Consider the following 18046-nt stretch of genomic DNA (forward strand, 5'->3'; position numbering starts at 1 on the left):
CCGACAATGCGACAATGGTGGCCTGCATCAACCGACAGGGCGGGATGAGAAGTCCCATGGTGGCGCTCAAAGCACGTCTTCTGTTCGCTTGGGCGGAGCATCATCTCGGGGGAATTGCCGCGTCGCATGTTGCAGGTGTGGACAACGTGCAGGCGGATTTTCTCAGCAGGCGACAACGCGACCCGGGAAAGTGGGAACTGTCTCCCGAAGCATGGAACCGCATTTCTGCCAGATGGGGGGTCCCACAGTTGGATCTGATGGCAACGCGGGAGAGTGCGAAGTCAGAATGCTTCTTCAGCCATCGAAAAGAACAAGGCTCATTCGGTCTCGACACTCTGGTGTGCCCCTGGCCAACAGGGATTCTGTGGTATGCCTTTCCCCCCTGGCCTCTCATCGGTCGGCTTCTCTGTCGCATAGAACTCCACCCCGGAAGGGTGGTGTTGGTGACTCCAGAGTGGCCATGCCGCCCATGGTTCGCGGATCTGATTCGCTTGACCCTAGAGGGTCCTTTGCAGCTGGCTCATCTACCGCATCTACTTCGCCAAGGTCCCATCTTTTCGGATCGGGAGGATTGCTTCTCTCTCGCAGCTTGGCTTTGAGAGGCGACATTTACGATTGAGTGGTTATTCTGAACAAGTTATTTCCACTCTATTGCAGGCAAGACGTCCGTCCACTTACCTGGCCTATGTGAGGATATGGAGGCTCTTTAAGACCTGGTGTCATCAGCGCTCTTGCGATCCTTTAACGGTCGAGGTCTCTCTAGTACTGGATTTTCTGCAACAGGGCTCCAGAGGGGTTTGGCGTTCAATTCTCTTCGGGTCCAGGTAGCGGCCTTGGAAGCCTTGCGGGGAAAGTTTGCCGGTGGTTCGCTTGCAGCACACCCTGACATTGTTCGATTTCTCAAGGGGGTCAAACATTTACGACCTCCCGTCCGTGCAGGGTGTCCAGATTGGAGTTTAAATCTTGTATTGCGTGTGCTCTTTGATGCTCCTTTCAAACCTATATGCACCACTTCCCTGAAAGATCTAACCTTGAAGACAGTGTTCTTGGTGGCCATGTGCTTGGGGCATCGGATTTCTAAATTGCAGGCCCTGTCGTGCCATGACCCTTTTTTGCGGATTCACGATGATAGGGTGACGTTACGCACGGTTCCTTCCTTTGTTCCTAAAGTGGTTTCGACCTTTCATGTTAATCAGGCAGTGGAGCTTCCAGGGTTCCAGGGAGTTGCCTCAGGACAAGGATCTTCTTCTTTTGAATGTGCGTCGGGTCTTATTGCGTTATCTAAAGGTTACCAATGACTTCAGACGCTCCGATCATTTGTTCATTCTTTTCAGGGGGTGCAAAGAAAGGGGACAAGGCGTCTAAAGCGACCATTTCTCAATGGATTAAAGAGACTATTACGTCAGCATACTTGGTCTGCGGCCACCAAGTGCCTTTGGGTCTCCGAGCTCATTCCACCAGGGCTCAGGCTACTTCCTGGGCGGAGTGTCAGTTGCTATCACCTCAGGAGATCTGCCAGGCGGCGGTGTGGTCCTCTTTGCACACATTTACTAAGCATTATCGCTTGGTCATTAAGGACTCTGATGAGGCGTCCTTCGGTGCAAGTATTCTATGCGAGGGTCTTTCGGGTTCCCGCCCAGTGTAGGGTGGGGCTTGGGTACATCCCACTTCTCTGGACTGATCCTTGTATGTATAGGGAAAAGAAAATTGGTTCTTTCCTGCTAATTTTCGTTCCTATAGTACCAAGGATCAGTCCAGAGGCCCACCCTTACTTCAGTTCTGAAAGACTGTGTTGGCTACAATTTGCCTAGTTTTTCATAGAGCTCCTTTTTTCCAGATTACGATTGTTGGAGCAGTTTTTTCTAACGGTTTATTTACTCATGTTGTTTCCTTGGGGAGAAGTGGGGGACAGTGGTTTTTGATAGCCCCTTCGCCCATTAGTATTGGTTGTTTGGCTTGGGTACAGGTCAATACTGAGGGACTGCAGGTGGCACTCTCGTTATGAAGCAGTGCCCAAAGTTCCAATTGTTCTCTGACTCCACCTGCTGGTAGGGATACACAACCCACTTCTCTGGACTGATCCTTGGTACTATAGGAACGAAAATTTGCAGGTAAGAACCAATTTTCTTTTATGGGAAATGATTACTGGAACCTTGCAGGACAGAAGTAGCAATAAAATTGAGACTGCACTCTGCTGGCAGAGGTCTCATCAGAGTCCTGATCACTGGCTTATTCAGGGAAATAGCATAACAGATGCCACCACAAAATAAATTGTTTTTGGTCTTCATGACTTATTTACACGTAGTACAGATATGAAGTAGTTTTACTATGCCCCACCTTTGTCAGTTACGGACTTCCAGCAATATGCTTCCAAGGAAGAGATATCTAGGTGGAGTTTGAATGGAGCCACATATGAAAAAGGAGTGGAATGGTTTGGTCCTAATGGACTCCCTTGTTGCCCACTTGATGCATTACATTTACTATTAAATGAATATCATTATCCATATCATCTGTCTGCTGTGGCCATGTATAGGTAATGTCTATATTAACCTGGGCCTACAATTTAAAATGACGTTGTGAAGAGACGGTTTCCTGCTGCCAGGTATGTACAATAGCCAAACAAGGCATATACATTCCTGAGGGACACATCCCCAAATCCCTGGATCCTTATCTGGTATGGCATTGTGACTTCACTGATAATATTAATACTTGTACAGGGTTTAGGTTTCTGTTTGTCTGTGCATTTTCCCAATGGATTGAGAGTAATGGCAGACAGGAGACTGCAAAAGTAAATGGCTGATACATTGGTGAACCATATCGTTCCCAGATTTGGCATTCCTCATAAAATTGTCACTGATAATGGATCACATTTTTTAAATATTCTCTTGCAGGACTTAAAATAGCATTTACTGTTTGATTGGAGATATGTTAGTGTATATTCACCCACCTCCAATGTGTTAGTGGAAAATTGTAATGGATTGTTGAAAACTAAATTGCGCCAGTTAATTATAGCGACTGGTCAAACATGGTTGCAGGCTCTCCCCACTACTGATTCTCAGAAATATCCCCTTGCGGGCATGTAAAATTACCCCGTTTGAGTTACGCTCTGGAAGGGCTCTATTCGCCTCTATGACTGGAAATGCTCCAAATACACCTACACTTCCTGATGATCTGTCTATTTTTGTTCAAAACCTGAAGGTGGCAACCCAACAGATTACTGCCATAGCCACAGTTACTCCTCCTCTATTGCATCCATCTTTCAGATACCATGCTGGTGAACTGGTGTACTGAAAGAACTTTACCCATAAAACTTGGAAAGCTCCTGTGTATACTGGACCGTTTTGACTTGAGACAGTGACTAACAGCTGCCATCCTTGCTGGAGAAATGCACTGGACACAACTGATTTATGGCCCCTGTCCCTTTATGACTCATGCCTCCCCCTTGTGGATTTGAGGGGTTCTTTCATTTGAATTGTTTTGTTTTTATACTGCTGGTTTCCTTGCTTCTGATTTTATACTTTAGGTTTGGTGTACAGGTAATATGTTCATCATGTTCCTGACAAGGGAACTAATTTTTTTCCATTGCTTTTCTGTATTCACCTGCTGTACCAAATTGCTCAGTCCTAATGACACAAATTCATGGTATGAATTGCTTAGTAGTCATGTTAATCTTACAGAAGATTGCATAGTTTGCTCTCAGGACCTTTCCAACTTCAAACTTTTTCTTGTGCCTCTCTCATCCCTGCAGTGTCTTTTGCATGTACTTACTTGCAACTTTGAATATCCTTATAAAGAAAGTAGAACCCAGATAGCAATGGCTTCCTCTATCACTAAGCTTTTCTGTATCAATTCTGCCCAGTTTTCTCATTTGGATGCCCCTAATTTGTCCAAGTCCAAACTTTTGCCCAAGATTAAAACCACATGGAAAGCTAAGGGCCAGAACCCACAAGTTAATACAACCGAATATATCAGGCTGAGGACTGCAAAAAAACTTTAGGTACCCACATAACTCATACCCAAGTACTCTTTTCTGGTCATACTATTACATCCTAGAAGTTTGGTAACCATTCTTTTTGCAACTCTCCACATATCCCATGGAATCACACTATGCGTTGTCCACAATCCCTTTTCCTTTCGTTAGTACAATCCCCTGCAGTTAGCATTAGTTCACCCGTAACCAGGGCATTATACCCCATACACGATGCCTTTGTATTTTTAATGATGGCTCTGGTCAAGATCCAGGTTAGTACCCATACTGTAATTCCACTGTTTTCACCCTGCAACTGGCTACCGGACTTTATATTGTGGACCTTTTTTGGCTATGTGGAGAGGAGAAGCTCATCTATAGGCGCTTCCCACGGAGGTGGAACAGGAAATGCACCCCTGTTGAGCTCATCTGTCCTACTGCTGTATTTCCTCTTAAAGATTTTTCCTTTTTTAAGCCTCAGGCCTCCCCTGATAGTTCAGGTGTCCCCCCAACCAGAGAACTAAATGCTCAAATTATTTTGCTCAAACTCGTCCTTAACGAATTTAAAATCTTTTAACAGAGTTAGGATTTGCTTCTTTTTTTGCCCCAGGAATTCAAGCAGCTGCCAATGCAAAGTGGTTACAACGTATTTGTTACGATTTATTAAAATGTATTAATCTGGCCACAGATGGTCTTAACGCAATTAGAGAAGAATTAGTTGCCAACACAATAATGACTCAACAAAACTGGTTGACACTTGGCTTATTTGCTGGCTGCAAAAGGTGATGTTTGTGATTTGTTCATTTCTACCTGCTGTACTTATATCCTAGCACGTTCTGTTGATGGTAGAAACTTAACAACTGTTATAACACAACTTGACCTGGAATATGATATGCGCCAAGTGGCTAAACCTGTTGACTTCTCTGCTGACAGATGGTTTGTTGGTCTCTTCTCCTAGTGGGATTCACTGGGTGCAATGTTCAAGGGCTTATTGTTAGCGGGATTTTCAGTTATCCTATTATTGTTCTGCTGTTTTGTCTCATGTGCTATTGATCTCTGTTGGCAATTTACAACCCGTGTGACCACCATCATAGTTGCCTCACCCACCTCCAACTCAGTCCAAGAGAGGGTTGCATTGCTCACAGCAGACATCCACATTGTGGAAGAAGCTGTGTAATGGCGTCTATTTGCTCTATTGTTTCCGTCTTTAGGACTGAACAACCCCAGAGTTGAGTTGCCTTCTCCCCATCTGGTAAGTGCGGAATCACTGAGTAGGAATTCCTCAAGAGAGAAATGTAGAAATTTGTGAGCCTGGATCCTTAGAAGAGTCTGAACTGCTGAACTATGACAGGGCCTGGCCAACACTGACACATAATGAGGCAACAAGTGAATAAACACCAGAACCAGGTATTAGCAGTTACTAGAGCAGTGGTTCTCAACCTTTTTTCTATTGGGACACTCCTGGCAGATAATGCTTACAGGTGTGACACACTGAACACTTGACCATCAAGGGGCTAAATGTAAATATATACTCTTCATCCACAGGAACCTGCCCCTGCCTCCCCCCCTCATCCCCAAACAATGGATGCAGAGCAGAACTAGGATATTTCAAATACAACTCACTATATAAAAAAAAAGATATTCTGATTCTGGTGCTATCTCAGTAACAGAAACACGAACTCCCTTACTACCAGGCGCACTGTAAAATACAAAATCAGAAAAAAAAAAAAATCAGCACATGTAGGAAACCTTCCATACCATTGCAACATTAATTCCAAGAACTCATAACAGCAGTAGCCCTTCCTATGAAAAGGCAGCAGTGTAGCACCAATGCATGTCCTATTGAGAATGAGAAAACGCAACAAAGAAGATTGATACAAATTCCTACCTAGTAAAATAGCTCACTTCGGTCACACATATAGATCTTGATCTTTACCAAGTACAGAATAAAAGACCACAAATTACAAATGTGAAGGCAAAAACTGGAATGGAAACCTCAGAAAACTACTCTGCATGCAGTGCAAAACTGGAGAGCTAGAAACAGAAATACATTTCCCCCTATACTAAGCAAAGTACAAAGATAAAAGAAATGCCCATTCCCAAAACTACTTAATATGAAGACCCAAAATATATAACATGAAACAAAATCAAGGTAAATATAAAACCTGTTATGAGGAAATTCTGTATGAGATCAAGTATCCCTTCATACGATGCTATTGATAATATAGCTATCGTGTCTGAGCCATATTATTAGGCTTCATAAATCATTGGGTAACTAGATCTCTTGTGCTGATTACAGTCCACTTTCAATGGTGAAAATTCTACTGTGCAGCTTATCTTGTGCTGCTGGATTAAACCTGGCCGAAATTATAAAGCCTTTTGCATCTTATTGTATCACTTACCTTGTGCTGCCGATGAGCTAAATAGAGTCTGGCCAATCTTATAAAGCCGACATCTAGACGTTTCGGAGCGGCAAGGCTCCTTCTTCAAGGGCTTGGTATTGGCAAGAATAAGCTGTGTACCACTGTATATCTGCACAGAAAACATATGAGAATATCCCTTAGTTTTTGAAAAATCACTTAACCTGCGGAGACTAGGAGTGGAAACTGATACATACATGTGAGAATGTCACTTTTCTATGAGGGAAGTTTTCCTTGCGGCTTGATGTAAGTTCTGAACTTTTCCATAGAGGATTGCAGTTGTTCTAATGACGATTGAATGGTATCTATTGCTGTGCTTTGATTATATTCGTCCTCTATCACCACGATTTCTGCATTAATTTCTTCTGTGGTAGTCTTAGTATATTCAATGATGAGCAGCATGAGGTCTAGGGAGCATTTGTTGAGGTTTGCGTTCCACTTGGAAAGAAAGTCCGCTCTGTCTATAAACATAAGCGGTTCCTTATTGATTCTTAGCCCTCTAGGTATAAGTTGCTGTTTAATATACTCTATGAGGGTAACACCATGGAGCTCTGCTCTTATGCGTCTTTTATGAAGTTTGGTAAGATCTCCAAGCAAATCGGAGGAAGATGGTGTAGTGACTGTGGAGTCTGTGAAGAGAGATGCCTCTTGGGCTATGTGTGCCACATGTTCTGCCGAATAGCTAAATTTATCTTTCCATTCCATAGTAGCCATAATGAGAATTATCGTAAATACTACTTAATATGAAGACCCAAAATATATAACATGAAACAAAATCAAGGTAAATATAAAACATGTTATATGAGGAAATTCTGTATGAGATCAAGTAAACCTTCATATGATGCTATTGGAAAAGTTCAGAACTTACATCAAGCCGCAAGGAAAACTTCCATCATAGAAAAGTGACATTCTCAAATGTATGCGTCAGTTTCCACTCCTAGTCTCCGCAGGTTAAGTGATTTGTCAATAACTAAGGGATATTCTCATATGTTTTCTGTGCAGATATACAGTGCTACACAGTTTATTCTTGCCAATACCAAGCCTTGAAGAAGGGGCCTTGCCGCTCCGAAACGTCTAGATGTCGGCTTTATAAGATTGGCCAGACTCTATTCAGCTCATTGGCAGCACAAGATAAGTGATACAATAAGATGCAAAAGGCTTTATAATTTCGGACAGGTTTAATCCAGCAGCACAAGATAAGCGGCACACTAGAATTTTCACCATTGAAAGTGGACTGTAATCAGCACAAGAGATCTAGTTACCTAATGATTTATGAAGCCTAATAATATGGCTCATTCCCAAAACTGACATCATATGGCTTTCGCACCCTGTCACTCCTCTTCCGTGCCTCCATCATCCGTCACTTTTCCCAGTTACTCCCTTTCCATCATCTACTCGCACTCTAATCTCTGTCCAGCATTCCTGACCCACCCATATTCTCTTCCCTATGCTTCCTCTCTCCCCTGCTTGACTCTCCCTACCCCCCTGACCCCCTATTTCCCACCCCTACTGCTCAGCAGTCCCCACACTCCCTCTCCGTTCCACCTTCATCTTCCCAGCATCCCCAACCTCCTTTCCCCCACCCTCCACAGGGTGAAGAGATCATCAGCAGCATCACTCTCAGACTCAGCAGGGGAAGATACAGTTTTGCTTCGGTGTTTACTGAAGAGGATGTTGGGGAGGTACCCGTAATGGAGAAGGTTTTCATGGGTAATGATTCAGATGGACTGAAACAAATCACGGTGAACCTAGAAAATGTGGTAGGCCTGATTGACAAACTGAAGAGTAGTAAATCACCTGGGCCGGATGGTATACACCCCAGAGTTCTGAAGGAACTAAAAAATGAAATTTCAGACCTATTAGTAAAAATTTGTAACTTATCATTAAAATCATCCATTGTACCTGAAGACTGGAGGATAGCAAATGTAACCCCAATATTTAAAAAGGGCTCCAGGGGCGATCCGGGAAACTACAGACCGGTTAGCCTGACTTCAGTGCCAGGAAAAATAGTGGAAAGTGTTCTAAACATCAAAATCACAGAACATATAGAAAGACATGGTTTAATGGAACAAAGTCAGCATGGCTTTACCCAGGGCAAGTCTTGCCTCACAAATCTGCTTCACTTTTTTGAAGGAGTTAATAAACATGTGGATAAAGGTGAACCGGTAGATATAGTATACTTGGATTTTCAGAAGGCGTTTGACAAAGTTCCTCATGAGAGGCTTCTTGGAAAAGTAAAAAGTCATGGGATAGGTGGCGATGTCCTTTCGTGGATTGCAAACTGGCTAAAAGACATGAAACGGAGAGTAGGATTAAATGGGCAATTTTCTCAGTGGAAGGGAGTGGACAGTGGAGTGCCTCAGGGATCTGTATTGGGACCCTTACTGTTCAATATATTTATAAATGATCTGGAAAGAAATACGACGAGTGAGATAATCAAATTTGCAGATGACACAAAATTGTTCAGAGTAGTTAAATCACAAGCAGATTGTGATAAATTGCAGGAAGACCTTGTGAGACTGGAAAATTGGGCATCCAAATGGCAGATGAAATTTAATGTGGATAAGTGCAAGGTGATGCATATAGGGAAAAATAACCCATGCTATAATTACCCAATGTTGGGTTCCATATTAGGTGCTACAACCCAAGAAAGAGATCTAGGTGTCATAGTGGACAACACATTGAAATCGTCGGTGCAGTGTGCTGCGGCAGTCAAAAAAGCAAACAGAATGTTGGGAATTATTAGAAAAGGAATGATGAATAAAACGGAAAATGTCATAATGCCTCTTTATCGCTCCATGGTGAGACCGCACCTTGAATACTGTGTACAATTCTGGTCGCCGCATCTCAAAAAAGATATAATTGCGATGGAGAAGGTACAGATGATAAAGGGAAATGATAAAGGGAATGGAACAACTCCCCTATGAGGAAAGACTAAAGAGGTTAGGACTTTTCAGCTTGGAGAAGAGACGACCGAGGGGGGATATGATAGAGGTGTTTAAAATCATGAGAGGTCTAGAACGGGTAGATGTGAATCGGTTATTTATTCTTTCGGATAGTAGAAAGACTAGGGGGCACTCCATGAAGTTAGCATGGGGCACATTTAAAACTAATCGGAGAAAGTTCTTTTTTACTCAACGCACAATTAAACTCTGGAATTTGTTGCCAGAGAATGTGGTTCGTGCAGTTAGTGTAGCTGTGTTTAAAAAAGGATTGGATAAATTCTTGGAGGAGAAGTCCATTACCTGCTATTAAGTTCACTTAGAGAATGGCCACTGCCATTAGCGATGGTTGCATGGAATAGACTTGGTTTTTGGGTACTTGCCAGGTTCTTGTGGCCTGGATTGGCCACTGTTAGAAACAGGATGCTGGGCTTGATGGACCCTTGGTCTGACCCAGTGTGGCATTTTCTTATGTTCTTATGTGTCCCATCAGGCCCAAAACAGCAAGAGCTGGCAATGTCTCACCTTATCTGGGTGGAGGAGGAAACAGCCTCCCAGTGGGCCAGAAAGAAGAGAAGGAAGTGAGAGTAACCTCCCATCAGGCTCAATGTAAGAAGTCAACCAACTCCCACCTGGGCTGATAAAGAGGCAGCCATCTGCTGGCCCTGCGACACACCTCCAAGGACCTCGCAATACATCAGTGTGTCCCGACACACCGGTTGAGAACCACTGTACTAGAGGGCAGGAAGGGAATCTGAAGGATTGGATTCATCATCCGTGCCATCCGAGTCCCTATTGGTAAGAGTGGGTGCCGATCTAAGTGTACTTCAACGCTTAACCGCAACACCATGCGTGTGGGAGATCACCACTTGTAACTCTGACCTGGCAAGATTGGTTGGGGTCGAGGACTGTGCCTGAAGAAAGGATTGCAATCTTTGAAAAAATGCCATCCAAGAAAATGCAGAAGGATCCATCTAAAGCCAGGAGGCACCTGTCCTGTGCCCACTGAACAACTTTTGCCCGCAGACAAACCAGTTAAGAGAGTTCCACATCAGGCACCCCTTCTGACATGTCTTTATCCAGGCCCTCATCAGGCTGGGAAGAACCAGGCTTAGTAAAATCAGACAAAGGCAATTCTCCCTGAGCCTCCAAACAGCGCTAGCACAAGTTAGAGGGAAAGCCAGACTGAAATGCCCGAATATGAAAGGCAGCACAGAGGGTAAGGTGCTTAGGTTTCTTAGCTATAGACGCCATCAGTCTGTGAGTACACATAACAGTAGACTGAAAGATGAGCATCCAGCTGAATTTGTGCTGTAAAAATTAGGCGTCCAAAATTTAGGCATCTAACCCTTTGCCTTGATGAGCACCCAGAAAACAAGCACCCTCACTGAGGCCCAGATTGTGCGTAAAGGAAACATGCGCCTAAATTAGACGCTGCTGCCAACTGGACACTCAAGCAGGCATCCAACTAAGCATCCAAAAATTGGGCGCACAACTGGACGGACAGCCGGATGCACTTGCATGAACCGACAGTCCTGAAGAGGGCAGCCTAATGCGCGAAAACGCCTCCATGGCCTACCACATGGCACACAAAGAAAAGCCTAAGAGCGTGGCCTATATCAAAAGGGCTGCTCAACCCACCAGGCTGCCCACATCACTTAAGCTCCTCCAGAGACGGCAACAAATGTCTTCATGCTGAGCATGAAGACTGGAGGAAGAACAAAGCCCTCCAAAAAACCCTCCTTCTCTGTTCTGGTTTTTTTTCTTTCCCTAAAAACTTTACCTGAGATCAGCCTGTCCTAGCTGAGTACAGAGACGGTCTCCAGCTGCGGGGGGAGACAGCACATACCATCACCGCCGCACTCAGCTTCCTGCACACGCTGCCTTTCAGCTACTTCAATAGCTAAGTCCACACCGGCTAAAAAACCAGCTACTGGACCAAGGCACACATCTGAGAGACCAGGGAAATCACCTCAGGAATTCTCAACTGGGGGAGGGACCATTTGGTATTACCGCAGGAGAGCGGGATGAATTAAATTTCCTTTGTTCTCCTTCTAAAACTTAAAGCAATCCCAGTAGGGAGATGCACGTACAACATCTGCTGGAGTGCAGAATACTGATGGGCTGATGTTACTGCAGGGGTATATATAGCGTGATGTAAGCTTTGTTCTGTCTTCATTTGCTGGAAGAGGTGCATAACCCACTGGTTCTTGATTCATCTGTCTGGAAGCTAAGAAATTGTAGATTTTAAAATCACCCCCCTTGTATGGGATCGTTAGTGACCCTGCTACCTCCTCTCCCCCATTGGGGAGGCGCACTCAGGCCTGCCTACGGAACGAGGTAATATAGCTCAGATCCCCCTCTCAGTGCCCTGCGGGGAGTGCCAAAATAGGAGATGTAAAGTCCCCGAGGCCACAGAGGTGCCATATGGGAAGAAGGGTGGCACGCTGGACAGCAGGACTCGCATGCGTATCCCTATGAGGGGTTCTTCCCAGTGGTGGACCCCACCTTCCACCAGGTTTTCCTGTACCATGTTATTCACTACCTGAGGTTATCTAATAGAAAGGCCAGCCTTTCTGTACATTTTGCTGAGACTATTTGTCTAGGCCCATCAATTTTGCCAGGGCGGGGCTATAATGAAAAAACCATTGGGGGATGCCAGTAGGGGGCACCATTCTCCATGTTTCATAGATAGTCCTGACATTCCAGAACCTATGCTCATGTTTTTACTCATCAATAAGAAATTTCTCCCTCCTCCCCCCCTCCACGAACAACCTTCCTTCCCCCTCCCCCCCCATTAGCAAACCTCCCTCCCCATGTGCTAGTTTCGCTCTAATAGTGCATACTGCTACTGTTCCTAGTTATGTTATGTTATATTATCCAAGTTGTTCACTCCCTTGTTCATTGTAAGACATATGTTGTCATTGTTTTCTACTTGTTATAATGTAAACCGGAGTGATAAGTAATTCTGTTACCTGAACTTCGGTATAAAAAAAAGTTATAAATAAATAAATAAATTCCCCCGGCCCCATACGAGGAGAGGTCAATAACTAAGCCTAGTCCTCTTGGGGGGGGGGGGGGGGGCGACTAGCAGCAGCTGCCGTATATGGTTGGGGATGGAGCAGGGGAGGTTGCAACAGTATCATTCCCTTCTTGCTCAGTTCCGGTATCCTTTTTAGCCGACAAAGCAGCAGGAGGGTGACAACAAGATCACCCGCTTCCCATACAACTCTCTGGGGAGGAGGTGGCCTTGGCGGTGACAGTCGCATACGTGGTTAAGTGGGGCGGCGGAGGTGGTGACAATACCACTCTTCTTCTGCCGAGTTCCTGTGGCTGGGGGGGGGGGGGGGGGGGGTGATGATGGCAACACCCCCTTCACGCATGACTCTCTGGGGAAGAAGGGTGGGGGGTGAAGGCAGAGGCTGGAGTCACTCCAGCTCTTACTGGCTGGGTCTCCCCAGAGAGAGGCGCGAGTTAATGTGCTTTGTTTTCCTTTTTTCTTCCCTGGAGGTTTCTCCTTGGATGGAGGCGGAGGGGTTTTGGTGATGCCCTTTGCCCCTGTACTTAGGGTGAACAGGGATGGCTCGAGGTTTACCTCTCGCTGTATCTGCCCTTTGCTGGCATCCAGCGCAGCAAAGGCTAGGCTGGAGTGACTGGGGTGCGGGATCCAGTGGTCGACCCCCACCCTTCTCACCCTCTTCCCCACCAGTGGTGGCATGCCGACATTCCACTTCCAGGGACTGGCTTGCCAGTTGTATTAACTGGAGGCGTTCTATCAGTCTTTTTTTTTTTTATTATGGAAAAAAAACAGACTACAAGGAGTATAGGAAGTGGGGCTACAACCAACGAGGGGTTAGGCACTTTGACCTGAAAAGAAAGAAAAGGAGGAGCAACCCCCTTCTCTTATCCTCTCTACTACTTTCTTGGAGGGGATGGTCCTCTTCACTTCAGAGGACAGGTTAAATGGGGTGGGGAGACTCTGCTTTCAGAGTAACGAAAAAATCCCTTTTTGTAAATACGGTTTTTATTGTTTCATCAAAGGAATACATACTAAGTGGGGGAAGCCAGCATTTATTGGAGCTAGCATAAAACACTCTGTCCTTAGAATATGAGAAGATGACTGACAACAAAGAAGGGAAGACAAAACTGAAACAGGCTAAATGCCAGGACGGGGGAGGAGCAGCTGTTAAACATTGCTGCTGTCAGTCTTACAGCCAGTTTTTCCAGGAAGACCAAATAAACCAAAATTGGGAGGTTTTAGGAGTGGTAGTAGCTTGCTTTGACCTGCCCTACCAGAAGTTTGGGTGTTTTGTTCCCCAGACAGACACAGACAGTGGTGAATGCTGCTGGGAAGTCCCCTTCTGCCTGAGTGGCAGGAGAAAGCCAAAAGTGTTCTGGGGACCGTTGCAATTAAGAGAGCTGCTCTGCAGCTGGGAGTGGCTGCATGCAGAGAAGGTGAATCAGACTACCAGCAACCAGGGTTGCCAAGTGCCTAGTTTTGAACCAGACAGTCCAGTTTTCTGTTCACCTATACAGTGTCTGGACAGCAGTACTGACCAGACACTAAAAATTTGTCTCCTGCAGCAGGAAGCTCCTTTCCTCTCTGCATCACTTCCTGTGTACAGATGGGGAGAAGGAAACTAAGGCAGAACAGCAGCATGACAGTGTAGCTGCAGCCCTGCCCTCTCTCCATGCTGTGATTGGCAGCTGTGGGACCTCACCTGAGCACACTCTTCTTAGCAGCTACTCTGCAGCTCTTTCCCCACCTCCTCTCTACTAACAGGCTGATACAGTAAAGTCCGCGGGAGAGCGGGCAAACGCCCACTCTCCTGTGCGAGGGATTCTTTAGTCAAATGAGGCCCGACGGTAAAAACAGGCAAAAGGAGGCGCTAGAGACACTAGCGCGTCCCTAGCGCCTCCTTTTGGACCGGAGCGGTGGCTGTCAGCGGGTTTGACAGCCAACGCTCAATTTTGCCAGCGTTGGTTCTCGAGCCCGCTGACAGCCATGGGCTCGGAAACCAGACGCTGCCAAAGTTGAGCATCCGGTTTTCAACCAGACAGCCGCGGGCCGACTTCAAATTTTTTTTTTTTACTTTTGGAAACTTTCGGGACCTCCGACAAAAGCAGTTTTCACTACTTTTCTGTGCACTTTCCCGGTGCCCGAAGAAATTAGCGCCTACCTTTGGGTAGGCGCTAATTTCTGAAAGCAAAATGTGCAGCTTGGCTGCACATTTTGTTTTCTGAATCGCGCAGGAATACCTAATAGGGCCATCAACATGCATTTGCATGTTGCGGGCGCTATTAGGTTCAGGGGATTGGACACGCGTTTTCGGCCCCTTACTAAATAAGGGGTAATGCTAGCGCGTCGAAAATGCGCATCCAATGGCGGGTTAACAGTGCTCCGGCGCGCACTGTACTGTATCGGCCCATGTGACTGGAAGCTCTGGGGTAGGGGATGGGAACACAACTCAATCTCTCCCTCCTCTCAGCTGCCGTAGCAGCACTTCTTACAGTTCTCAAGAATGCCTACGAGGAGAGAAAGAGAAGGAAAAAAAAAAGCAGAGGTGGGAGAGAAAAATAAGTGGATACAGGAAATGGAGAGGGGAGATGGGGGGGGGAGGGAATAGAGGGAGTTGCACAGGCTGGATGAGAAAGCCAGAGGTGCCACATGGAAGGGGGGAGAGGGGGCACAGGGAATGAAGGAGGGGGAGCCAAAGGAGGGCACTGGGGATGGAGAAAGGAGAGAGTCAATAGGGCACAAGAGATTTTGAGGAAGAGAGAGTAGGGGCACAAAAGCTAAGGATGAAAAGACAATCGAGCACAGAAGATGAGGGGGGAAGAAAGAGGGGACACAAGACCTGGAGGAGCCAGAGAGTCAAGGGAGGGCACAGGAGGGAGAGAGATGAGGGGCAGTGGAAGGGGAAAGAGAAAGTGGAGGCACAAGGAACTGAGAGAAATAAGACAGGAGCAGGAGATAAATATATGCAAATGTATACTAGTGTAGGAAAGGGATGGGGCACCCCCTCCTCAAATGTCAAGTCATGGTCTATGAAAAAGTTGGTAAACCTACCTGCAACTTAAACAGGGATTAACCTAGCAGTGAATGAAACCTTTGAAGTGTCCAAGATAAACCCCAAACATTCAACACAATATTACAAAAGGCAGGGCAACTGAAAACATAATGACCAGAGGAAGGGGGTGGGGGGAAGAGAGGGCTAACTGGATGTCAGCCTTCTCACCCATTCTAGATTACCTTGGTGTTGGCAAAACTCTCTAGCCTGCAGGGCTTCCCCCCCTTCACTGTGCCTCTGGTCCCCGGTAAGGCTTGCTTTGAAGGAAAAACAAGCAGGGGGAGGGGAAACGCGTCCCTAACCGAGAAGTGTATGTGTGTGTCACAAAAACTGTGTGAATTGCTGCAGCAAGCTGACTGAATCAGCAAAAATCCTTCTGCTGGAGCTGGTCGAACACAGGCGTGCTGCCTCCCCGGCCTGACGAAGAGCTGAGTGTTTTGTCTCTTGCTGTTACGGGGGACAGGACGCTGAGAATCACATACAGAGCTTGGAAGGAGGGGGAGGGGAAAGCTAAGATTCAGGGCTGCCGAGGGAGCTAAGAAAAAACTTGCATATAAACCCAAAAGGCAAGTTTAAAGACCAAAGCTATGAAAGTTTTCACTGAAAAGCAGAGAGAAACAAAAAAGGCCAAGGAAGCTCATGAGGCAAAGAACAAGCGGGAATTCCTGCACCTGATAAGTAAGGCAACCAGAGGAGAGGTCCCTTCGGTGCCGTCGGATGACGTCACCCACAAGTCGTGCCTAATGCAGCCCTGGTTATCGAGAGAAAAATATTTAATTACTCTATTATAATTAATTTGCATTATCATCGACAGAGGCATTAAATTTAGTGCATTTTGTATATCGGATATTAACATATTTTTGGTGCAATAATCGCATACTAAACCAAAGGTAAAATAGCGAATGTTAAACTATATTAAACAAGCTCCTGTGCCATTAATATCGCAACTACTAATAAATAATACATCAGCCCCTAACACAGCCCCTCTATGGGCCATTTATTTCTTCATAGATGAGCCACATTTTCATCAGAAACATCTGAAAGACTAAGAAAGTAACAGATAATATCTTTTGATACATTTTAGTAGTTTAGTTAACCGTGCATGTCACCACTTGCCAAATGGAACAATCGCGGAGACTATAGTTTGTATTCGAGCTAAAAGCACAGACGGCAGCAGAGAGGCGCCAAAATATTATTTGAGAACTAAGAGTTTAAATGGTACCAAAAATGCATGTTAGTTTTTATAAGCCCAGCTTGATTTTGTAAGACCCACCTTTTTACAAAACATTTTCTCCCATTTTTCTGCTGGGTGGTGGATAAAGTGACAGTGGAACCGGCAGCAGACAAATAGTACAGGGACAGAACCCTTGTACAGGAAGCAAGGCTACACTACAGCTAGTCAGCAGGAAGCTGTCACGGGTACTTGGCATCCTGGGACTTGTAGTCCAATGCCAAAATCTTCTGATTGGTTACACTCAGGAAGCTGTTGCTGTCGCCTGGTATGCTGGGATGAGTGATGCTATAGTGCAAGCTATCAGATACAGCAAAATCCGACCGAGTCCTAAACTTCCTGAAACTGATACTGTTACCGTTATTCCTTCCAACCTGCAATTTAAAATCTAGGGCTGCAATTTTTAATTTGTTAATCTTCGCTCAGATTTGTTACAGAGCAGCGATGCACTCATTTTCCTTATCCATCTCAAACATATGTTGCACGTGATTCTAAGTGTTTTAAGATATAAAATAAAATTATGCAAAGACATACACAACAATTTATAAAAAGAGAAAAGCTTGAGAAGAGGCAACCCCATTTTAAACAAGTACTGCATCCAATGCTGTAAAAGTTAAGTTTGTAAATACAATTAGTTAACTGCTTGTTATACAAATGTAACTAGTAATCTAGTTAGTCTGGACAAATATAACAGGATATGCCATGTTTTCTGAAATGTGTTTTAATTCTGGCTACAGTTATTTACATAGATCTAAATATGTTTCTGTATTAATGCTTATGTATTAATATACATGTCAATTTTTGTGAAAATCTTTTAAGTTGTAAATATTTTGGTAAAAAAAAAAAAACTAAAACAATTTCCCTACCTTTCCTCTTATATTAAACTTTTATCTTTGTTTTAGGGGCTGATATAATAAAGCATGCTTAGCGCAAGTTTTAACAAATAAATTGTGGAATTTGTTGCCAGACATTGTGGTGAAAACAGCATAGCTGGTTTTAAAAAGAGTTCATGAATGAAAAGTCCATGAACTATTATTAGCCATGTAGACCTGGGAAAGCCATTGCTTATCTCTGGTTATGAGCAAGAGGAATTAGACCTATTCAGCTCAATACAGTAAAGTGCGGCCGCGGTTACCCTGCTCCTAACCGGCTTTCTACTCACTTTTCGGCCGCGTTAGTCCAACTCGCGATACACTATCCCCTTTAACCTACTCCTACCGCGTCCTAAAATCCCTGGGCAACCCCTTCCGCACGCGGCATGTATATTGCATGTAAACGATCGAATTAGCTATTCCCTACCATCCAGTAACGCGCGCCCCGACTATCGCTATTTTACCCTGCCGTTTTGCCGCTCGTTTAACCTGCTAACTTACCACCTACCCTTACCCCTGCGTTAGAGGCAGGGGTAAGGGTAG

General features: G+C 45.1%; 1 protein-coding gene across 2 annotated transcripts in view; it reads right to left on the minus strand.

Annotated features, from left to right (window-relative positions):
* SUPT20H (SPT20 homolog, SAGA complex component) overlaps positions 1–16828 on the minus strand; it is a 270381-nt gene extending 253553 nt beyond the window's left edge. The window contains exons 1-2 of one of the 2 annotated variants that reach the window (XM_029602737.1): positions 16674–16828; positions 6370–6499 (exon numbers count right to left, since the gene is read on the minus strand). The gene's annotated coding sequence lies outside the window, so the exon portion shown is untranslated. The remainder of the gene's footprint in view (positions 1–6369; positions 6500–16673) is intronic. The other variant, XM_029602736.1, reaches the window with a different exon arrangement.
* Between the last annotated feature and the right edge of the window lie 1218 nt (positions 16829–18046).

This window comes from Rhinatrema bivittatum, chromosome 5 (assembly GCF_901001135.1).
Source record: "Rhinatrema bivittatum chromosome 5, aRhiBiv1.1, whole genome shotgun sequence".
In the NCBI taxonomy this organism is placed as follows: domain Eukaryota; kingdom Metazoa; phylum Chordata; class Amphibia; order Gymnophiona; family Rhinatrematidae; genus Rhinatrema; species Rhinatrema bivittatum.